Source organism: Armigeres subalbatus, chromosome 2 (genome assembly GCF_024139115.2).
Source record: "Armigeres subalbatus isolate Guangzhou_Male chromosome 2, GZ_Asu_2, whole genome shotgun sequence".
NCBI lineage: Eukaryota > Metazoa > Arthropoda > Insecta > Diptera > Culicidae > Armigeres > Armigeres subalbatus.
Genome location: NC_085140.1, coordinates 162,047,209 through 162,072,681, shown reverse-complemented (window position 1 = coordinate 162,072,681; position 25,473 = coordinate 162,047,209). Strand labels below are relative to the sequence as shown.

General features: G+C 39.3%; 1 protein-coding gene across 1 annotated transcript in view; it reads left to right on the top strand.

The window, feature by feature from the left end:
- LOC134211100 (potassium voltage-gated channel protein Shal) overlaps positions 1-25,473 on the top strand; it is a 641,586-nt gene that overhangs the window by 54,122 nt on the left and 561,991 nt on the right. Inside the window, exon 2 of the mRNA XM_062687713.1 lies at positions 7,408-7,438. The gene's annotated coding sequence lies outside the window, so the exon portion shown is untranslated. The remainder of the gene's footprint in view (positions 1-7,407; positions 7,439-25,473) is intronic.

Sequence of the window (25,473 nt, the reverse complement as noted above, 5' to 3'; positions counted from 1 at the left end):
GCATTTAAAATCTGCCTCTTTAGTTTCATAAAGTATTAGTAAGTATTATAAGTATTTAAATAGTAAGTATGTACGTATTTAAATAGTAAAAATGCATGAACTCCTGACGATTTGTGTATAAAAGTATCTTTTTCAAATTATTATTTCCCAAAAGTATAACATTGTTTTTTTGTCTCAGTCTTTGACTAATTTATTGTCAAATTTCCCAAAAATCATATTATTTGATGCACCTAAATATTTTCAAAATTTAAACAAAAAAATAAATAAATAAAACGAGCTGCAGAACTATCCCAATGTAGGATGAAAACCAGCAAACATTAAAAAAGTGTGAAACAGAGAGCGAGTGTGAACCGAGATGTGAAGAAAGCATAATAACTTCAACAGCAACCTCTTAGCTTTCCAAATGTTTCACCGTATATCATTTTCGATTTGGTGCACCACCGGCGGTTCAACACGAGATTCAACGTGCAAACTCAAATTTATTATGCATATTAGAAAAAACATGTTGTTTGATTTTCCGTTGGCATTCGATTAACTTTAATCGATTATGTGCACAAAAAAACATCAGGCGTCCCAAGTTTTTTTGTGATGACGTTTTGAAGTGTGTGTGTTTAACGATATTCATATTTTGAGTAGTTTCGTTTCAGCGTGTATCGATCCTTTTGGGCACGGATGGCGCCACATGCGGGGTCGCCAAAATTTCGTGAGAGTGAATCATATTGTTAATATAGTCTATTTGGTTACACCTTATATGGGTACGTGGCCATGCTTCCATAGCTGGAAACGAATTGGTTGATGAGTTAGCTCGCACTGGAGTCTCACAAAACTTTATTGGTCCTGAGCCAGCTATTCCAATATCTAAGTGATGGGTGAAGCATTTGATTAGCTCTTGGGCTTCCACTCAGCACAAACGGTATTGGAGTAGTTTAGATTTATGTTGATAAACAAAATTGTATATCCGAGAGCCATCTCCGGCAGTAGCAAACTATTTAGCTAATTTGGCTAAACAGGTGTCTTAGTCAAGGCTTTGACAGGTTACTGCCGACTCAACTCAACAACGTGTTGAATCATTTGTCTGTGATGGTAGTGAATCCGATTATGGGAGTTCTTATCATCTGATATGTAACTGCCCAATTTATGCGCAACTACGTTTCCAAATATTAGGTAAACACTTACTAAGTGAAATAGACTACAGGAACCTGAACCTTCAAAGTATTCTGTTGTTTATAACCCATTGAGGTAAGGAGCTATGAGCTTTTGTACGTGTATATGTACGTTGTATGCCCTCTTCAAGAATTCCCCTCCCAAAGTTATTTCCCATCCATTTTTATTTCCATTTTGTTCACTGCCTTTTCCGTCAGGTGTGTGATGAGAAAGGCTGTGAAGGCGATGGCACAAATCTTCCAAATTGAGGATAACGTGCCCCTGGAGCCGACGTTCTGATACCTGATACCTGATATGCTTTGCTGAAAATTTCTTCGGAAAATCTGGCGTGCCCCTTGGTTCTTCGAACCCCTCCTCGTTTTTCTACTCTTTGTTTTAAAGAAACAGTGATGAACTTTAAATCCTTTTTTTCAAATCACTAATAAAGTTTCATTAAAAAAAAATCATTTAAAAAATTTTCAGGAATGTAATAAAATATACAAAGGATTTAAAGGAATTCCTGGAGGAATTCCCGAAAAAAATCTAGATAAATTTTCCATGGAATTTCCGATGGACTTTTTAAAAGCATCACTGTTGAAGTAGTGTCCAAAGTTTTGCTTCCGTTATTTTATCAATTATTGCTGGAGGAATTTTCAAGGTGAGGCTCCGAAGAATTTTAAAAGAAATTGTAGGAGAAATTAACGAATGAATTTTCGAAAAAAAATCTACAAGAATTTGTGAAGTATTTTCGCTTAAAGAATTTTCGAAAGAATTTCCGAAAAAAAAAATCCGAGTGGATTTTTCAAAAGAATTTCTTAAGCAAAAGATCTTTTAAATAATTCTGAATAAGTTCCCGAAAAAAGTTAGAAAGCAATTTCTACGGGAATTTTGAAGGAATTTCCTAACGTTCAAAGAAAATTCCTAGCGTTCAAAGGAATATCTGAAAGATTTGCTAAAATAAGTTCTCAAGACTCAAGATCTCAAGAAGTTACTGAAGGAATTTCCTTTGAAATATCTGGAACAAGTTTCTTTACAAAATTCAAAAATAATTTCCGAATAAATTCCTGAAGGAATTTATTAAAAATAAAATGAAATCGTAAAGAAATTAGAAACTTTATTTGACCCCGGGAGTCATGCTACGTCCCAGAAGAGGACGTGCCTAAGGGCGGGCACGCAAGACCTCTTATCTCCCGGATTGGGCGTTGCTTGGAAGGGAGAGTTTTCGGTGGGGTAGTCCTAAATAAAAATTATTGTTTTACCTTTTGATTTTTTATTCGGTGGCTACGGGTGACGGTACGCTTCCTAGCACATCAAGAGATGGTTGCGGCCGAAGAGATGGTTACGGCAGCAAAGCGAATAAATCTCGTCGGTGCAGCGGCCAGTTATTGCTAGCGGCCGAAAAACTCCAGTAAAAGCAGGAATAGCAGTGACCGAAGGACGGCCAACGACAAGAGATGGCTTCGATTAGGCTTGTCAGTAGTGGTAGCTGTAGGGTGTTTGTAGTAGCGTGGTGTGCCGAATTGGACTTTCCAGCGGCAGAATAAAGGCTTGTCGAAGGACGGCCACGGTGTCGACGAGGAATAACGTCGGTGCTGGTTTGTTGGCGACCAGATTTCGACCGGCCAAGGGACGGTGATGGCTTATAAGATTTGGTTGGGCGAAGCGCAGAGGCAGGGTGGGCGAAACCGGGCTTCAGAGCGCTAGAATGGCAGCACGATGGCTGTCAGTTGTGAAACGGAAACGGCAACGACAGGTTTGGGTGGCAGTGGCGGGCTGAAACACGCTTTGCGACAGCTAGGTGGCGGCCACTTGGTGGCTTGTCAGCGAGCGATGATGGCTTGGTGTGGAAGGTGTGGTGAAGAATGCTTGGTAGCGGCGAAATGGCGGCTCGTCGGCGGTCGGCTGGTGGCCTGTTAAAGAACGGCGCTGGCTTGAAATAGCCTGGATGGCAGGAAAAACTATGCTGGGGAATGGCGGACCGATGGTTGGCTGCCAAAGCACGGCGATGGAAGGCGGGAAGCGACTTAGTAGTGCAGCCTGTCGAGAGACGCCGATGCGAGGAATCCGATCGAGAAACGTGCTCGAGGCGGCATCTGAAAAGTCTACGATATACATCAATGGCGTCGGCCGCGTTCTCGAGTTACAACCATTCACACCAGTTGCTTTAATTAGTAATCGAATACACTACCGACGAAGCCGTACTATTTTGCACTCGGAGTAAGTTTAATACTTCAAAAAAAAACGATATTTTTTTTCCAATACTTCGCAATCCCCTGATTTCCCTTTCGTCGATAACAAGTCCGTACCCTTGAAATGACTCACGAACAATCCTCTTGCTTTTCTCCTCATCAAAACCATCCCGATCAACAGCGATAAGAGAAACCCTTCCTCTGGTTCTCACTCTCGCTATATCCTATATCTGTTATATGAATGTTGATCGTTAATTTTACATTCTTTTCCCCAACGACCCCACAAGCAATAACAAAAACAGTTACCTTTCGGTAACAAATTTCTGTAGGAATTTTCAAAGGAATTTTCATGGTAATTTCTGGAACAATTCCTTAAGGTGGTTTCAAAAGCTTTTCTGAAGAAATTTTCAAATGAGTTCCTAAAAGAATCCCAAGGAATTTCAAAAGAATTTCTTAAACATTTTCCAAAGGTATTTCCAGTAGAAGCATAGGTAAGTACTAGAACGCAAGTAGCGCTGTAAGCACTGGCCATTTGTTGTCCATCATGTTGTAGTGGATATTTGGTTATATCATCAATATCGGTTTGACGCTTATGGTACCGGTAGTTTGGCTACTAGGTTCAACAAACTAGATGTTGGACAATCGAAAAGGAGCGTCATACGTAGTCTTATACTTTTGCATCAAATGTGTTTCCGAAGCACTAAAGAAATTTTTATGAAGGAGTCTAACTGCACAAGATTTTCAAAAATATTGCCGAGGACATTGTCAAAAGAATTCTGAAGGATCTAGTAATGATATTCTAAAGGAATTATGGTAAGAAGTTCTAAAGGAGTTCCCGAAGAAATTCCGGAACATTTCCTTGAAAAGTTTTCCAATGTTTTTTTTCTGAAGAAATTACCGAGTTAAAAAAAATATCCGCAAAGATTTGTATAAATTTTCGAAGAAATTCCTGAAAGAATTCTCGAAGAAATTTTAAAATAATTTCTGAAAAAATCTTCAAAGTATTTTACGAAGGTATTTCCGAAGAATTTATTAGGAAATTCCGAAAGGAGCTCCTAAAGGAATGTCTTAGGGAATTTCCAAAGAAACTTGTAAAGAAATTGCCAAAGGAATCACTAAAGGAATTTCCTGAACAATTGGTTGAGTTGCTGTCTCTAGTTTTTGTACAGGAACTTCCGAAGCAATTCTTAGAATTTCCTCTTTGAATTCAGTTCTGGAGGATTTTCCAAAGGAATCTATGGGAAAAAAATTGAAGGAATGCCTGGAGGAACTTCTGATGGAATTCCTGAAGCAATTCCTGAATGAACTTGCGAAGGAATTCCTGGAAATGTTTCTTATTATTTACTTGTTTAATTCGATTATTTAGCTGCAAAACCCTAAATAAGACATGGTTGTTTTTACCTGGAAACTAATGAAAAGCACATAGAAAAAGCCTGGAAAATCAAAACATTCAAAGTCGTGCTTAAAATACCGTATTCAATTCGTACAAATTTCCAATGTTCCACATTTTCGCTCCCCGATTGGAACAGCGTCAGCTGACAAGTGACTGGGAAAAACTGCATATGTGTCAGCAATTTTACTGGGGCCGCCACCGTATATTTCCCGGGTTCGTTTTCATATTCATATTTGGCGAACTAATCCATGAAATACAACCGTTTTTACGCTTCCTCGACTGCGTCAGATGTCAATCAACAACCGATATATGGGAACCGGCCCCGCTCAACACTAGACAACAATATATACTGTTTTGGGGATAACTTGTGGTGGGAGGGAAGGACGGGCAGGATTGAATTTTCCGATGCTTTACAAGGGTGGCCGAGTGCGGCGGGTCGCAAATTTGTTGTACGTATTACAGTTTCAACTCTCAGTCAACCGAGAGCGAGTGTGAGCAACGTGGTGTGCGCTTGTTGTAGGTGAAATTCCAACCGGTAGCGTGACTTTGGTTATTTATTTTGTAAGAGAGTGGGAGAAAGTAGGGATGGCTGGCGATATATCGCTGTAAATGGAAGAGTTACGGCATGTATGTAAACTCTCCATGGATGCGTGTTTGTTGTTCTTTATCGACGGGTACACAAAGGATCGAAAAGATCTTTTGTTTGGTGAGTTCCCATGGTTCTTGTGTATGTCAGTCAGCTAATCATCCGTAATGGCTCTATTTATGGAGCTCCGTTGGGAAAAGTTTGAGTTTTAATGTGGGGTCTTGGAGTTTTAGAAACAGAATGAAACATTATGTTGTTCTTCCGAAAAGGTAAAATAAATAAAGATGGGTTCTGATGATATTTAGCAAATTAATTTTCAATTCCAGCTCAAGTAGTGTCTCGTTTTGATGAACCTTATTTTAGGATATGAGTCAATTTTACAATAATACCTACTTGATTAACTACTATTAAGTATAGCTTACGTATTTCTACCTTTATTCTTATTAATGGAAAGTTAATCTTCTTCTTTTTTTATTTTTTATATACATAAAAATGAATTTCTGTCTTTCTGAACCTTATAGACTCGGAAACTACTGAACCGATCGGCGTGAAAATTTGTATGCTCGAAAACTAATCAGTTTTAGGCTAGACGAATTTCGTCGGGTCTGCTAGTATTAAATATAGGGGAACTGTCCCGTTTTCCATATCACTGAACATATATTCATCTCATCGCGAAACAAAGAAATACGGCACCAATTTCTTCGGTTCTTTTTGCTAACATGCATGCTCACTGCTGAAAAAATCACAAAAATAAGAAACAAATCAAATGCCTTTTCATTGCTTTATTATTCATGGGATGAATATCGGAGCTATGAGATGAAGTCCAGGAGCACTAACCCTACTCAACTTCACAAATAAAATTATTTTGGTATTTTCAATTAATTTTTATGCACATATTTTCATGCAAATAAACGCAACTTTCAATCTAACTTGCTGATATTTACGTCGAAATGCATTCACACTGCGCAAGCTTGTGAAATTCAATCTTATTGACTAACGAATTTTAATTTGTTTGTAATCCAAGTTTATATTACTTTTTGCTGTGTTCATGCGAATAACTACTATTTTCAACCTCTTGTATATATTAAGCGTATTTCGTAAACCCTAGCTAAGCTCTATTAAAGTTTACTGCCCTGGGAAAGAAGATTTCACTTGAACCAGTCACGATGATACAAAAAACCGATCGAACAAATCATCACCATCCAAACACCCGACCAAATTAATTCCAATCGGTTGTATTTACAATTTCCCCCAGAGGATTCAAAGGAAACCATACAATTAAACAGAGTGCATCCGGAAATATAAACGCGTCGTTAGGAAAGACTTTAGCTGGATTGCCATTTCTTCTCTGGCTGCGAATATACATTTGTATCCACCGCACAGAGCAAATGGAATTACTCTGGCTATTCAACGCAGAATTCAATTACGTTTGCTGGTCTTTTGTGTGTTTTATGAGATTCAAATGCAATATAGAAATATTGTAGTTCGTTTAATGGATTAAAGAGCTATTATTTTGGTCGGTTCCATACAGAGTGGCATTCAGATTAAAATCCTTTCGTTTGATGAATACTGAGGAGGAAATGCTTATATCTCCCTCAGAACGGCACCAGCCAGCAGGGTATGGTTGAACTGCTGCATATATGTTAGTACGCAATCGAATAAGCGTAGTCTATTCCTTTCGAGCATCGAAACATTGTCGGCAGCTGCTTTTGCTCCACAAGTACGGTCATGTAATGTTTTCATTCAATGATCGCTTTTCATCATGCAGTAGAAGGCCGCCTGATGGCGTGCGGAAAATTTAATCCGAGAACAGAACTGATGTGAATGTAGTTTCGAATAACTTTGTATTTTGTGTCAATAGATGGAAATATTGTTTTTTAGATAGCTATAGAAACGCAAACGATTTTTTTTCTGATGCTGATATTGATTGATATGATATCGAATGATATTAGAAATACTAATTTTCTAATCAAGAAATTTTAAACTTCACATGAAACGAACACATTCATTTTCGATTAACCATATTTGTCCACAATATTATTTAAATTTCAATTGCTCTGAAACTTATTGAGTATTTTGATTTATTTCTTTTGCAGATTCGTGGAGCTCGTGTGAAGAAATGCCTTGGTGAGTATAGATAAGAAAATATTTCAACTTAATAGAAATCACATACTTACTAAGACCTTGTGTGGAGTAAGCGTCTGAGTTAATCCTTAATCCGGTTCACATTCAGGTTAACTTCTCTAATTTAAATATAGCCATCAATATTCGTGTCTGCCTCTGTCATGAGGCCCAATTAAATTCCTTTCCTCTACGTATCGGTATCGGTTTGTTCAGGGCCACTATTTTACCTGATGACCACAGTTCATTTGCAAAGATAGTATAATAAACGATTCCTTTAGCGTACAATCAGCGTTAATTGAATATTTTACTTTTTAAATAATGAGGAAATGCTAATAGAATACTAAGTTGAAAAGCAGACCAAGTTCCAGTTGGAATTTAGAGCCATAGAAGAAGAAGAAGAATGAGCTCCATTGGAAAAAAAATAAACAAAATGCCTTCATATTCACTAAAATTTAACGATATGCGATTCTTCCACCTCACCCGTAAGATTGTAGTTCAGTCCATTAAGAAAAAAACAAACAACCATGCGTTCACCATTATTTTACTTATTGAGTCATTTTACACCACCATTCGGGTGTTTTGCCCCAGGCCTATTTTTGAAACATTTTTTAAATTCGTTAGAAAGTCATGAAAATATTATTGTTTTGAATAGGAGATCATTATGAAATGTAGCTGGGTTTGTAAATTTTGCATTTACACTTAAAATGGTTCGGTATTCTTGTTCATATTGGTGAGAACATTGAAAAAGCTTATTATTATTTATTCAAACTAAGGCCGAAGTGGTCTGTGCGGTATATGAGTCTTATCCATTCGGCTCGGATCGTGGCTACACGTCGCCAACACCACAGTCTACGGAGGGTCCGCAAGTCATCTTCCACCTGATCGATACACCTTGTCCCAGAGCTGATTGTTTCGTAGTAATCCATCCTGGCGAATTAAGAACTACGCACAGCTGGAGCAGACATACGATGGATGCCCACTGCGGGATGTTAAAATCGTCATCGGGGACATGAATGCACAGGTAGGAAGGGAGGAAATATATAGACCGGTCATCGGACCGGATTATCTGCACACCGTATCAAATGATAACGCCCAACGATGCATAAAATTCGCAGCCTCACGCGGAATGGTAGTCCGAAGCACCTTCTTTTCCCGCAAAAATAGAAACGGAAAACCAAATCGACCACGTTCTAATCGACGGAAATTCTTCTCGTACATCACGAACGTCCGCACTTACCGCAGTGCGAATATTGAATCCGACCACTACCTCGTTGCAGTATGCCTGCGCTCAAAACTCTCGACGGTGTACAACAGGCGTCGTAGTCGAACACCACGGCTAAACAATGGGCGGCTACAAGACGGTAGACTAGCCCGAGACTACGCGCAGCAGCTTGAAGAGGCACTCCCAATGGAAGAGCAGCTAGGCGCAGCGCCTCTTGAAGATGACTGGAGAGATATTCGATCCGCCATTGGTAGCACCGCAGCGATTGCGGCACTTGGCCCGGTACCCCCGCTTCAGAGAAACGACTGGTATGACGGCGAATGTGAGCAGTTAGTGGAAGCGAAGAATGCAGCATGGGCGAGATTGGTAAAAGCGAATAATTTTCCGAAGGTATCCAGATGTTGTGGCAAAACATGAACTTCCCAGTTTTCTCGTACGACTTTCTTCATCCAGATTTTTGCGTCTCCTAATTGGACTGATGTCCTAAACCGCTGGCTCTGAAACCCGACTCTGGCAAAGAGATCTGCCTTGATGTTTCCAGGCACTCCGCAGTGCCCGGAATCCAGGCAAAGGTCGTGTTCGGGAGCATGTTTGCCAAGATGTTTTGGGTCCAGGGGTGCTGGCAGAGTCAGATAGGACGAGGATTGGTTTCCTGGATGGAAATGTGGCTGCGATAAATGCGGCGGCTGCTTCGGCCGAAAAGATGCTGCACATATCCGGGAGGCTGTCTGACACAGTGAAATTGGTCCCGGTTAGCCCAATTCCGACTCCATGGCCCGAAACCGACCCATCCGTAAACCTGTGTTCGTGGTTGGGGAAATCTCTGTTAAGGAGCTAAGAGCCACGGAATTGTCACCCCTGCGGAAGTTGCAAGCTATGGAGCTGTTTATAATGGCTATTGAGGAGTGCCAGCGACTGTGAACTCGCGCTACTGGGGAAGACCGACGCCGGAAATCGTGTGCAGAATCCGGTCCCTTAAGTGGCAGATCCGGTCCCAGTATTGTGGCAGATAGCCACCAGCGCGCGGTGGCGAAAAGGCAAGATGCCTGCCTCGGTACAGGCAAACTCGGCTGGTGTTGAGGGTAACAGTCCTGAGGCGGCATAAACGTAGGAATTAAAAGTCGGTGACGGAGTTTCGACGAGGTTACGGTGAGCGATAGGGTGGGTGTACCAATTGTCGCCATACTTAAGAACAACTATTTTTTAGAAAATAAGTAAAAGGCATGTGGGTGGTCTTTATATTTCAAGCGAAAGGTTTTACTTCCTGCTCCTTAGAACAGCTGTGAAAACCACAATAAAATTTGTTATAATCCTTAAAATGGATTAATCCATAATGGAACGCATGCACCAGTTGTGGCACTATTCTTAATTTTGGTTAGATATTTGGCAAATCCCATTGTTTTCTTATGGGATTGGCCAAATAGGGATCACTAGTGCGACAACTGGTGCATAGGACGTCGAAAATTAAGCAAAATCAATTTTTACAATTATGCTTTGCTTGTTTTGGATGGAAATCAAAGGTGTTATCGTATCATATGAATATGTTTTATCGATATGAACTTGGTTTGCGGTGATTTGATTGGCCATTTGACATATAAAGTACTAGTGCGACAACTGGTGCTATATCTAAGGGTATGCGATAAGACACTTTTTCCTAACGAAACGAAACGAAACGAAATTTCAAATGTCTATGTTGATTCGAAACGAATCGAAACGAAATATAGTTTTTCTTTCGATACTTCGAAACGATACGAAATCAAGGTCTATTTAATTCGAAATTTCACGAAACGAAACGAAACTTAATTTTTTTTTTCGCGGAATTTTAAGGAATTGATTTTACTTGATTTTCTTTTGTATTGATTTTACATTAATTCTGATTTCATGTTTTCAAATTCAAATAACTGCTTTGCGATCAATAGGGTTATAGTAACAGAAGAAGCAGTCTGTGATAAATCGCCGGAAATACCCCTGCATTTGTGCCGCTTTCAAAAAAATACATCGTGCAGTGTGTGCTTCCGAATCTGATTCAAATTTGATATAAAAATATATAAATTGTGGGATTTTTTTAGGTATTCTGATTTTAAATTCTGTTTAAAACCTTATTTCACTTAAAATTATGTGATTAGACTGAAGCTTCATATTGACTTACCAGCGTGGTTTATGGTATTGAGCTAACTCAAACCAAAAAATGAATGCATAGATATTATTTTGTATCTAGAGGGATACTCATTTATACACAAACATCTGCCAGGCGTATACGCAACTAGAGAATTGTTAATAGCATACATTAACACCTTTCTTAAATACACAAAGATATGTATTTTAGATTTTATATCAGAAATGTGATCATAAAGTTTTTACGGCAGCAGTTTGCCAGGTATGAAGAAATATTTTTTCCTTTCTCCTAAAGAAACTTGTAACAAAAGGATATCATTTCCTTTCAAATTCAACCTTTTCATAGGAGGCTCGGAGTGTAAGAAACAGCTGCTATGGATAATATCCCGAGTAGCACACTTTTCACATATCGGTCACAGTGATACACATGCGATCAAATCCAGTCACATTGGAGTTGCTGCAACCAAATCGATCTGAACTGTGTTGAACTACATTGAACTACAATGACTTTTAACTGCAACTGCAGTTTTGCAGTTCCGCGAAAAAAAAAATTAAGTTTCGTTTCGTTTCGTGAAATTTCGAATTAAATAGACCTTGATTTGTACGCGACAAAATCTGGACACCTTTAAACACGTATAACTTTTGAAATAGAACATCAACGAGTGAAATATTGCGTAGATTGATGAATGTATGTATGTACTTTCTGAAAATATATTTCTTATAAGTGTTACAAGTTCGTAGTGAATAATGGCGTCGAAGAAATTGCAGGTTCGGAAAGAATTGTGTGCAGTCGCCATTGAAATTCGGGTCTTTCGATCCAGAAACTGACTAAAAACATTTTGTTTTCATGTGAACACTGCTCAAAGCGTTTTAAAATATGTCGATGCTTGTTTGACAATATCAAAAACATCAGAGAGTGGATCAAAAACGGATTTTATGAGCCACCAGAAGAATACGAGCTCGAAACAGATTCTACTGAGGATGTCAAATCATTCGGCACGTATTATTTCTTAGAAAATTCAAATGTCACCAAGTTTCGTGCATACATCGAAGCATCGATAAGGAATGAAGCCATTTGAAGTGAAAAACGTACCGCTTAAACTTCAAAACTATGACAAACTCAATGACAGCTGCATTGCGCTACACAATCAGATGCACTGTTAATTCACCTGACGTTGATTGACAACCGTTTGACGTCTAAAATATGTCGAACAATACAAAATTTCCATAAATAAATTAATAATATTAATAAACAATTACAAAACTTTCCACAAAATAAATATTTTTTCCATAAATATAAAAAAACTTGTACAGAATAATCAAAAAAAAATAAAAATAAAAAAAATAAAAAAATAGGAAATAAAAGATTAAGAAATATGAAAAAGCAATCAAACTGAGCCTTAGCTTTAACCATAAATGACCCCTTCTTTGAAAGTGTTTAAAGTTCATGGAAAATTTTATCAATTTTAGTGCTTTTTTGTATTTTTTTATGGAAAATTTCTTTTCATTGCTCTTTGTTTAGTATTTTTTTATGGAAATTTTCCTTTTTTTTCTCTTTATTGATTATTTTGCGGATTTTTTTTTTTTTATGTTAATTTTGTGGAAAATTTTGTAATTGTTTATGGAAATTTTGCATTATTATTTATTTTTTATTAAATTTTATATTTATTTATTGCTCATACCCTAATTTATTGGCAATTCCCTATTTTATTGGATGTGATATCATTTTGGATATTTTATTTTGCATTTACACTTACACTCTGAGCATGACGTCTTAAATATTGAGTCGGATCACTTTAAAAAAAATAGAATAGAATAGTTAAGGATATTTATCGTTTTCTGCTGGATATTTCTAATAAAACACTGTAGCTATGAACTCTAATTATAAAAAAAAAATCACTTTAATAAAGTTTTAAAAAAATATAACAAAACACGTTTTATAGAAGAAAACTAAATATGTATTTGTCGACTCAGAATGGGCTTATGTAAAAAGCGTTAATAGAAAAATTTGTATAATATTAAGATTTGAAAACAGCTTTATGATCTTGTTCAGCGGCGCAGCCAAAACTTTTGATAATGCACGACCGTACGAGGCAATATGGTTTAAGTCTGAATTAGTTTCGAAATTCCGCGGAATTCCGTTAAATTTCGTTAAAAGCTAGTTTTTTCTAGCGAAATATTTGTAATTTTACGAAACGAAACGAAATCAAGAAATCAAATTTCGCCATGCTCAAATTCCGCGAAATTCCGCGGAATTTCGTTTCGAACCACCTGAAACGAAATTTTTCGAAATACCGCATATGCTTAGCTATATCCACAACTGGTACATCTAGCCTACATGTAAGTTTCAGGCCATAGAATAAGCGGCTATCAATGATAGGCTCCACGATCTTTAACCGGAGCCTCCAGTTTTTGGTTCGATGAGGCTTAGACAAGGTCCGAACCAGGTTGACTCTGGACCGACAACTTACTTTGACTTCGTGGAAGTGCGGTAGGATCGAGAGGTTCCGGTCAATGAAGACTCTGAGAACTTGCAAAAACTTTTTGTTGGGTTGAGCTGGTCACCCAGCTTAAGGCTCGGTCCGGACAGCTGATGTGTCCTCGTGCAGACGTGTCCTCGCACGCATTTGCTGGCTGTCATAGTAAAAGCTACCGAGTTGGACCAACGGAGGACGGCACTGGCAGCAGAATGTGCCTTGATCCGAGTACGCCCGGGTGTGTTGCCAACGACAACCAACAGAATGCCATCTGCATATACGTAGTTATATAATATGTTGGCGGGAAGAGAACGAAACACCCCGTTCATAGCCACGAGGAACAACGTGACGCCTAGATCAATGTGGAACTCCTGTTTCCTCCGGGAAGATCCTCGAACTTTGATTACCAATCATAACTTGAAAAGAGCGTCCTGTGAGGAAATTCCGAACGAAAGCAAGGAGGTTTCCGGAAAATCCCCACTCTTTCAACTGTTGAAGGCCTTAGAGAATCCAAGGAAATTAGATCCACGTTTTTGCCGTCGTTGTAGACGTTCTGCAGCACATCTCCCAGGTTTGCAAAATATGTTCCCGTGCCGTAGCCCGGGCAAATCGCGGGTTGGCGGTAGTCGAACCTACCATCGCGGTCAAATTTGTCCCTCAGACGACGATTCACTAATCTCTCCACGACTTTAGAGACACAGGAGGTTAGTGAGATAGGCCGGAAATTGGTGGAATCTCGGGAGGAAAATATTCTTGGAAATGGGTACAATGAGGCTTTTCCACCACTCGTCCGGAAAGGTTTGATCAGACCATGCTTGGTCAATCAACTCGGGAAATCGGATTTTGGCGCAGGGAGGAAGGTTTTGAATTATGGGACAACCAATCCCATCGGGACCTGATGATTTAAATAATAAAAGCAGCATTTTGTGAATCCTGTGGGACTGTGGTCGGGGTTGGCCAAATCAAAAAAATCCTCCCACTATTTTCTCTTTGCTTCAAGAATCACTGACCTGCATTCGTAGTGTTTTTCTTTATAGTCTTGAATGAAAAACACAATTTTTTTTATCAATAATAAAAACTTCTTCGTAAAATCCGGAGCATCCGAGGCCAATTCCAAAAGTTAGCGTGATAGATCATCATTAGCTAACGACGGCAGCGTCCGCGAATCCCTCCTGAAGTTCATCAAGTAATTCCTTGGGCAGTTCCTAAAGACATTTCTCAGAGTTTTCTTCCGTACGTTGCTTCGGGAGCTCTTCAGAAAGTCTGGAGGAGTTCCTCCATGAATTCTCTTTGGAATTTGCCACTTTCACGGATGTTCCGGATCTCCAAAGTACTATTTCGGGTGCATTAGGGGGTCACAGAAGACGTTCATTATTGATTACATACACAATTCACCAGGATGGGTGGTTTCGAAAAAATCGGGATGCCCTGAGATGAACTTTTGGAATTGGACACTTTTACACATATTCCGGATCTTTCGGAGGATTGTTTTTGCGGCATTTTGCGACAGGCCACAGAAGACTTTCACTATTGATTGCACCCATAATTTGGCAGAATTGATGGCTACGAAAAAATCGCGAAGCTCTGGGATGAACTTTTGAAATTGGCCAATTTTATGGATATTCAGGATCTTCCAGAGAGCCATTTAGGGAGCACTTGGGGGTCACAGAAGACTTTCACTATTGATTGTACCCACAATTTGTTAGGATGGATTGCTACAAAAAATCACCAAGCTCTGGGATGAGTTTTTGGAATTGGCCATTCTACGGATGTTCCGGATCTTCCGGAGTAACTTTTATGTGGCATTTGGAGGTCACAGAAGATTTTTATTATTGATTGCATCCATAATTCGCCTGGATAGATTATTACGAAACAATCGCAAAGCTCTGGGACGAACTTTTGGAATTGTCCAAAATAGACCCAAATGAACTAGGAAGGTCAAGTCCTATAATAAATTGCTCGAGAATAGAGCGTTTGCCTCGTGCGAAATTAAACGTACTCGAACATAATGGACTACGATTCAATGATGATTTCTCAGATGTAAAACTTTGCTTCCGCCAATCGATAACTCTGAACTAGCAAAGCATATTTTTAATTATTATTATTAATAATACATTTTATTTTTGATTTATGTATCAAGTTTAGCTTTAAATGTATACATAGATAATTTAAATATATACCTATCACAATTCTGAAGAAATTATGAGGAAAAATTATCATTGTTCCAACCGAAAGAACATCAGAAATATATTCCATAGCGACTTATCTCATCCAGGAGCCCACCGGTTGGCACAAAATAACAACTGCCACTGTGTGACCCAAACTCTCCAAAGCTGCTACTTCATCACCCACAAAATGATGACGACGACAACGATGATGCTTGACGCTAATGAAGCCGCTTAGGAATTTCCCTCCGACTAATTAATGCTGTACCAACAACGCAATGAAACCCTCTTTGCGCCATCTTGCCTGCTGGTAGGTGGCGGCCCAATTTTGCGATAGGGCGTTGGAAGAACTTTTCTGTCGCATCACTTCCGGAAAGTGCTTACCAAGTAAAATTTGAAGCTTCCTCCCCGTGAAAAGTCGTTGATGATGAATTAAATTTTGAAATGCTCAGCTACACACAGTTCGACTGCGGCAGATTCGCGCTTCCGACTGGCTGCGAATGGGGAACTTCGCCAGAGCGTTGGTGCTTCTCTATTCCCCACCGTAATCCCTAATCTTGGTTGGGATACTTGGGGGATTCGGTCCCGTTCCCACGTGCATCGTACCCGTACTTCGTATTGTTGCGAACTTTTCAACTGAGAAACATCCTTCCGCCCGGTTGGATGGAGGGATATTTTTATTCCTAAATGCAGGAAATGTTCTTAGCTCAGCTTACGGATACAATGGAGCATCCTATAGTCAAATGCGGAGCCCGGCAAAAGGGGATTGCTTCAACATAGCAATTAGGATGCATCCGCTGCCGCATGGATGCGGTGGAGTGAGAAAAAGAAATACATATTCACTAAACATTTCCGGGGTATTTTGAAACAATTTCGCATCAACTGAGGATGCTTACAGAATCAACCAACCAAAGTATGAACACGTTTTCATAAGGATTCTATGGAATACCTAATTGGTATAAATTTACAATCTGTAGAAAGTTTTATTTAAGATTTGACTTTGTTACAGACAGCATTTTTAATTGAACATGAAAAATATGAAAAACTGACCTGTAATAGAACGAGATAGTACTATTCCATTTTTTTTCAACACTTTGTAGTCCTTACAGATACGGATTTTAACATCAACAGTAAGTTGTCTTCAGTGTCTAGTACTAGAATCTCATCCTATTTGCTCGTGACAAGTGTTGTTCGAGGTTTCTTGAAATGAATATAATCTTTTTCTTTCAGTTCTATCCTATTATTTTTGTCCATAGCTAATCAAAATCTCTCAAAGCTATTCCTCTATTCCAAGTTTGTCTTGACATGGCAAGTCATATGCTCACATACAATACTATGGTGACGACTTCGTAAATGGGGTGGCCAAAAACCCTAACTTTCGATTTAGTTTGTAGATCGTTAGGATTAAGCATATGCGGTATTTCGATAAATTTCGTTTCAGGTGACTCGAAATGAAATTCCGTGGAATTTCGCGGAATTTGAGCATGGCGAAATCTGATTTCATGATTTCGTTTCGTTTAGTAAAATTTCAAAAATTTCGCTAGAAAAAATAGCTTCTAACGAAATTTAACGGAATTCCGAAACAAATTTAAACTTAAAATATACTTTGTATTATCAAAAAATTTGGCTGCGCCGCTAAACAAAATCATAAAACTGTTTTCAAATCTTTATGTCAACGTTAACGTTTTCTATATAATGTCGACAAATACGTTTTTATTTATTAAACGTCTTCAATGATTTATTAGAAATATCAAACAGAAAACATTAAAAGAATCCTATCCTATTTTTTATAAAAATGATCCGGCTCAATGTGTAAATGTAATCAATGTAATAGAGTGTACATGTAATCAGATACAAATCAGATCAGTATAATTTTGTTAAAGAGGCCACGCCGTGGCGTGGATTTGTAGGGCCCTTGTGAAGGCTTTTTTGAGCAACTCTTTCCTATTAAAGGCCGATTTCTTCACCATCGCTTAGGCCTCAAACCAGGTTTAAGCGCCGGAGGTGAACTAGCCTTGGGCTAAAAACCTCTTTAATAAAGATTATAATAATAATATGGTTTAAGCGCATGAGAAAGTGCCACTTAAGCGTTAAGTAGGCCATAATGAAAACAAAATGCAACATTTTACGTTCAAACAACAATTTGAATTTTACCTAAAAGTAAGAATAAAACGTTCGTAGGATTGAAGATACTCCACACTAGAGTGATTCAAATTTTGACTTTTTTGCTCCTCTATGCTTAAACGATGGCATTTGCTATTTAAATAATCATCCTAAATTTTTAGCTAATTTGGATGTAATTTGAATGAGCACAAGCAGTTTGAAGCTTATATGAAAATTACTATGAAAACAGTAACTTTTGTGAAAAACCGTTTTCCATCATTACCCATTTAACTGTAAAAATGTATGAATACGTTAGCAACATGGGAAATTTAACAAGGGAAAATATCGTCGTTGACGCTTAACGATTTCATGCTGGCAACAAAAGTTATTAGGGAAATACTGAATTGCGGGAAATTCAATTTAACACGTGAAAGAATAACATCAATATCAATAATGAACATTTCTGTTTTCTTTATAATTTTGCTCACAAAAGTCAGATTGCTTCGCAACAACAACTGACTTTCAGCTTAGGATCTATTGTATGATAGCGATTTGCTAAATATATTCAAATAGATTCTGGGCTACTTCACGAAACAATCCTTTACATAAGTGGCAATTCTCATAGTAATTTTCATATAACCTTCAAATGGCACGTGCACAATCAAATTACATCCAAATCAGCTAAAAATTTGGGAGGACTATTAAAATAGCAAAATCAATCGTTTAAGCACAGGGGAGCGAAAAAGTCAAAATTTGAATCACTCTACTCCACACACCAGTTAATATTCGGCGAATCACGAAATATACATACAGACCCCAAGATTTTAATTAACATTTTGTGATGTTATTTGACTATTTGCGAAATCGATCAGGGGACGGCAGATAATCCATGATAACGCGAACTTCGTGCACAATAAATATTTAGTCACTTACCAAGGTGCGTTCACATAAATTACCTTTTCAACTAACCGACGATTCCTTTCCCATGGCGCTCACGAAGATGCAGAGCATTCATCGGTCTCTTATAACAATGAGTATTAAACTAGTTTTTCTCTCCTAATGCCAAATTTCCTGAAGCAACTACAATGAGAATAATTTTTATTTATCCCAAGAAGATTATTCAATTGGTAAACCGTGCACATTTACTGTTTCTTGGACAATCATGATGAGCAACTACGATGTGTACAGTTAATCAAGCTAAGCTATTCATTTTAAGGGGTCGGGCTTGTTAGTCATATGGCTACTGCTTCTGCCTCATACGCAGGAGGTCGTGGGTTCAATCCCAGGTCCGTTCCATTCTCCTACTTTGTATCTTTCTCTATATTTATCATGTTCTAGCAATCGTTAGAACTGGAAATGGACTTCCATACCGTTTCCATTACTATTTCTATACCTTCAACTTGAGTATTCTAATAGTAATCTGCTAGAATTGGAAATGAACTATAGAGCTCGCTTCCTACATCCAATTATAAATTCCATCAGTTTACTTCTTCTAACTATCACATTGGCAGCTCGTTAACCAAGACGGACCTCTGCCTCTTGAACCTAACCCAAAAATTCCAACAAATTCCGCATGATCTCGTGGCAAGTGCAGAGGTATATTCGGCTTGCATTGGGCGAGTGATTGCATCATCATTTTCCTTCCCCTTCCCTACATTGACAAGCATTCCGACGTGGCAAGCGCCAGTATGACCTAACAAATGAGATCACCAGTACTTGTACATTGAAGTTGTGTGCTAGTCCCAAGCAAAACATCTGTTAATTCCCTGTGCAAGAACAGCTGATCTGGTCATAAAGGAGTAGCAATTACAAGCGTTCAATCAAGCTCAAGCTCAAGCTCAAGCTAAGCTATTCATTTTAAGGAACATTACAGAATCGTGGGCATTTCTAGATCTTCGCATGGAATTTGCAAAAAAAAATCCAGAACGGGTTGAACGATCATTGAAGTTGCTAAAGCTTCTTTTTCATGATTGTTCTCAGCTCATACTGACCAAAACAGCTGTTTATTGCACTTAATTGAAGTCGGTTGATGATGAAAATTTGGCATCGTTTCCCGAGTAGGCGAAAATAGCTCAATAATATCAAATGTTGATAAGATAGCAAAATGAGATATGGACATGATTGATATAAGAGATAAAAGATCAGACGATAATATCAAAATTTTGCACTAAAATATCATGGGAAGATCAAGTTATGCTATTTGTAATAAGTGATCAATATCATGTACCATTAGTTTGTTCTTATCCATATCTTATATCGATATTTAAATGATATTTCGGTGCAATTTTTTGATATTGTTGCCTGTTCTTTTATCTCTTATATCAATCAAATCCATATCATGTTTTGTTATTCTGTTCGTGGCTTCTGCCCGGGTTCTTACATGCCAAATGCTGGGGTATTATCTTATCGCCAATGGTTTATAAACGGGAACGCGGTGATTATCATACCCTGCTTCTTCTGTTATTATAACTCTCTTGGTGGCCAAATAGTTATTTGACTTCAAAAAAGTGAAATCAGAAATGCATACATAATCTAAAACCAATTAAATTAAAATTCGGCTGGAAAAAAAATTTCGTTTCGTTACGTAAAATTTTGAATTGAATGCACTTTGATTTCGTATCATTTCGAAGTCTCGAAAGAAATCTATATTTCGTTTCTTTCCGTTTCGAAAACATTTTAAATTTCGTTTCGTTTCGTATCGTTTGGAAAAAGTGTGTTATCGCATACCCTTAGTTAGGATTAAACTGTATAGAACTCTCGAAAACCAAAAACTTATCCTATGCTGTTTTTATATGGAAATATTTTAAACGGCCATGAAAAGCAATCTACATGCAAATTTTGTGCAAAGTAGCTAAATTTTCGGTTTGGAAATTGTCTCGACTTCCCTGGGCATAAAAGTATCATCGTGTTAGCCTCATGATATACGAATGCAAAAATGGTAACCTGGCTTAGAAACCTCGCGGTTAATAACTGTGGAAGTGCTTAATGAACACTAAGCTGGGAGGCGGCTCTGTCCCAGTGTGGGGATGTAATGCCAATAAGAAGAAGAAGAAGCTAAATTTTTCATTAATCGGCGGATAATTCATAAAACTGTTTTTACACAGATTCTCGTATTTTGAACTGATCACTCTTTTACACGGAACGCATCCCCCGTATAAAAATAGAATCGTGCTTGTACGTCCACCAAACAATTAACCCATTAACGCCCGAATTAACTCACTTTCATGATAATCACATAATTTTTTCATGAACATCTCAACATATTAAAGTAATGCACATAAAATAATTTAATTGAAAATCTACGGCCACAATTTTTTTTAGCACGGTGGGCCATATGTGATGAAAATGATGAAAAAATAATTGAACCGATTGATAGCAATTATAATCGGCACAAGCATCATATAGTTTTTGGGAGATGCAGGGAGACTGGAGAAAGTCCGGCTAGTCGGGGGAGGGGGCGCGTGGGCTCCCTCGCAAATGAACCACAATTTTGTGCCTGACTCGGGAACGAATCAAGTAATTGGAAATTTTACTCTTTCTCTCTCTCTCACTCTTTCTCTCCCTCTAACTCTTTCTCTCTCTCCCTCTCACTCTTTCTCTCTCTCCCTCTCACTCGTTTTCTCTCTCTTCCTCTCACTCATTCTCTCTCTCCCTCTCACTCTTTCTCTCTCTCTCACTCTCTCTCGCTCTTGTCTCTCACTCTTTCTCTCTCACTCTCTCTAGCTCTTCTCTCTCTTTCTCTCTCACTCTCTCACTCTTTCGCTCTCACTCTCTCACTCTTTCCCGCTCACTCTTTCACTCTTTCTCTTTCACTCTCTCACTCTTTCTCTCTCACTCTCTCACTCTTTCTCTTTCACTCTCTCACTCTTTCTCTCTCACTCTCTCTCTCGCTCTTTATCTCTCTCTCACTCACTCTTTATCTCTCTCTCACTCTTTCTCTCTCTCACACTCTTTCTCTCTCTCACTCTATCTCTCTCACACTCACTCTATCTCTCTCTCACTCATTCTCTCTCTATCTCTCGTCCTGCCTCCCCCACACTTTTCCCTACAACATTTGGCTGCACATCGAAATAAACTTCATTGGTGGTTGTTTTGACGCTTTGAAAAAGATTTCTTCTCTACATAACGATCCATACTGCACTGTTTGGTTTTATTACGGCCATGGCGTTCATGACTTGCTCAGTATGGCTGCTTTGAAACCAATATAACATATGACTGCAAACTAGGAACATCATATCAAATTCAATCGGTAGCTCCATTTCGTCAACAAAATGATTTCGTGTATCCCTCCTTGAGCATGTTTACGAAATCGGTCAATGAGAATTATTACGCATATTAGCGAACTGGTTTTTATGTGTTTTTTTCTCCTCTTCCGGTGTTTCACAATGAGTTTGTTTATGGAAGGATCTTTTAGAACTGTGCAGTGGAGTATAATTTGATTATTTTTATCAGCAGTATATATTTATTACTAGAATGATGATGATTCTGATAGCTTGAGATGAAATTCAAAGCAATTGAAGCTGCCATCGATCATATCATCGTTGAAAAGGTTCAACGGGAGATAGTTGCTTTGCCACCAGCACCAGAACAATCCAAGGACGAAAGTTCCGCCGATGAGGAACTAATATTGGATGGAGATATACTCATCGTGTGAAGACCTAAGTGGAAGGAAGCAACGTTGTTTCTAGGTTATCTTCGACATAACCGTCTTCATCACGACATCCTCCAAAAAAGAAATCTAAAAAAGATGGTTCCGCTACTTGGGATAAGAAGGTATCCAAGTATGCCTTTGGAGAATTGGGAGAGGCAGCGCTTCGTAACTTTCAACAGCTTTCTCATTCTGTGCAAGGAAAGTCTGCTATTGAAACTTCTGAGGAGTTCATTTCAGCAGATCCTCTAGAGCAGCGGTTCTCAACCTTTTTCTTGAGAGGTACCCCTTCGAAGTTTTGCATTATTTGAGGTACCCCTCTCGAAAGTAGGCTTCCAATACTCTTGAAAACATAATTTCGAGCCCTTTTGAAGGGAGCTCCTTTATGCTTTTGAGGCTTCCACGCCTCATTATTAGGGGCTTCTGAGCCTCTTGTAGAGAGACTTCCGAGGCTCTTGAAGGCGGTTTTCAAGCCACTTAAAAGGAAGCTTCCATTGCATCTTGAAAGAACGCTTCTGAGCCTATTGATAGAATGCTTCCAAGCCTATTGAAAGAATAATTCTGAGCTTCTTGAAGCGAAGCTTCCGAGCCTCTTGAAAGGAGGCTTCCGAGCCTCTCGAAAAAAGGTTCCGAGCCTCTCAAAAGTAGACTTCCGAGCCTCTTGAAAGAAGGCAACCTAACCACCTGAAAGTAGGCTTCCAAACCTCTTGAAAAGAGGCTTCCGAGCCTCTCGAAAGGAGCCTTCCGATCCTCTTGGAAAAAGGCTTCGAAGCCTCTTGAAAGGAGGCTTTTGAGCCTCTTGAAAGAAGGCTTCCGAGCATCTTGAAATGAGGTTTTTGAGTCTCTAGAAAAGGAAGCTTTTGAGCTTTTTGAAAGGAGGCTTCTGAGCCTCTTGAAAGAAGGCTTCCGAGCCTCTTGGAAGGAAGCTCCCGAACCTCTTGAAAGGATCCATCAAAGCCTCTTGGAAAGAGGCTTCGGGGCCTCTTGAAGGGAGGCTTTTGAGCCTCTTGAAAAGAGGCTTTCGAGCCTCTGGAAAGGCTCTTGAGAGGAGGCTTCTGAGCCTGTTGAGAGGAGGCTTCCGAGCCTCTTGAGAGGAGGCTTCCGAGCCTCTTGAGAGGAGGCTTCCGAGCCTCTTGAGAGGAGGCTTCCGAGCCTCTTGAGAGGAGGCTTCCGAGCCTCTTGAGAGGAGGCTTCCGAGCCTCTTGAGAGCAGGCTTCCGAGCCTCTTGAGAGGAGGCTACTGAGCCTCTTGGAGAGGAGGCTTCCTGAGCCTCTTGAGGAGGAGGCTTCTGAGCCTCTTGAGAGGAGGCTTGAGCCTCTTGAGAGGAGGCTTCCTGAGCCTTTGAGAGGAGGCTTCCAGGCCTCTTGAGGAGGAGGCTTCCGAGCCTCTTGAGAGGAGGCTTCCGAGCCTCTTGAGAGGAGGCTTCCGAGCCTGTAGAGGGGGGGCTTCCGAGCCTCTTGAGAGGAGGCTTCCGAGCCTCTTGGGAGGAGGCTTCCGAGCCTCTTGAGAGGAGGCTTCCGAGCCTCTTGAGAGGAGGCTTCCGAGCCTCTTGACAGGAGGCTTCCGAGCCTCTTGAGAGGAGGCTTCCGAGCCTCTTGAGAGGAGGCTTCGGAGCCTCTTGAGATGAGGCTTCCGAGCCTCTTGAGAGCTTAGAAGCTTGGAAGCTTAGATGCTCATTTGCGTCACCTCATGCAAAAATTCAGAATTATTTCGATCAGTTGATGAGCCGCCAATATACTCTGAACAACATTGCTCAAGACTCCATGTAGCTAACTAATCAGGTTCTTGAGATGCAGATTGATGTTTTATGCAGAAGAAGTTTGAATGCTCACAAGCGCCACCTCATGCAAAAATTCAGAACTATTTGGATCAGTTGTTGAATCGCCAAGATACTATGAACAACTTTGCTAAAGACTCCATATAACTAACTAATCAGGTTCTTGAGATGCAGATTGATGTTTTATGCAAAAGAAGTTGGATGCTCACTAGCGCCACCTCATGCAAAAATTCAGAACTATTTGGATCAGTTGTTGAACCGCCAAGATACTCTGAACAACTTTGCTGAAGACTCTATGTTGCTAACCAGTCAGGGTCTGGAGATGTTGATTGATGTTTTATGCGAAACAAATTCAAACGCTAGCGCCACCTCGTACAAAAATTAAAAGTTATTTGTATCAGTTCTTGACCCGTCAAGGTACTCTGAACAATATTGCCGAATACTCCATGTAGCTAACTAATCAGGTTCTTGAGATACAGATTGATGTTTTATGCAGATGTTGGTTGCTCACTAGCGCCACCTCATGCAAAAATTCAGAATTATTTCGATCAGTTGTTGAGCCGCCAAGATACTCTGAACAACTTTGCTGAAGACTCTATGTTGCTAACTAATCAGGTTCTTGAGATACAGATTGATGTTTTATGCAAAAGAAGTTGGATGCTCACTAGCGCCACCTCATGCAAAGATTCAGAATTCGATCAGTTGTTGAGCCGCCATCATACTGTGATCAACTTTGCTGAAGACTCTATGTTGCTAACTAGTCAGGGTCTGGAGATGCAGATTGATGTTTTATGCGAAACAAATTCAAACGCTCACTATCGCCACCTCGTACAAAAATTCAGAGTTATTTGGATCAGTTCTTGAACCGCCAAGATACTCAGAAAAACTTTCCTGAAGACTCCTTGTAGCTAACTAGTCATGTTCTTGAGGTATAGAGTGATGCTGTTTGGACGTTCACTACTCATTACTTGATTTATGTATGAAAAAGTTCAGTTTTCTATGGACGCTTACGCCACCTAGTGAGTCAGTTCCGATTTATATTGTTCACCATATGAAAGATATTAGTTCATAGAACAATATTGACGAAGACATGTATAACTTCAGAGCTAAAACTCCCCAGCAGATATAAAAAATGTAACTGATATATAAGGGTCTGTTCACAAATTACGTAACGCAAAAATCCGAGTTTTTGACCCCCTCCCTCCCCCTTGTAGCAAAAAGTAACATTTTTGGTACCCCCCCCCCTCCCCCATGTAACGCGTAACTGTGAAAATTTTAAAGGCAGATTTGGTTTTCCTTCACTGATGCATGTGGGTTTTGCTATTTTTGAACAGGTTTTAAATGGTTGAGCTAAAATGTAATTGCTTAGAATGAAAACTCTCTGGGTTGCCTCTGTTAACTTTGGCTTAGTTTGGATGATCTAATCGTGAAGCACAATAACAATCCAAGCGACGTCCCCGAGGTCTTTCCATCAAATAATATAATCTGTAAAAATCGTGAATGTTCTTCGTGAGACAAACAATCCTCGAAA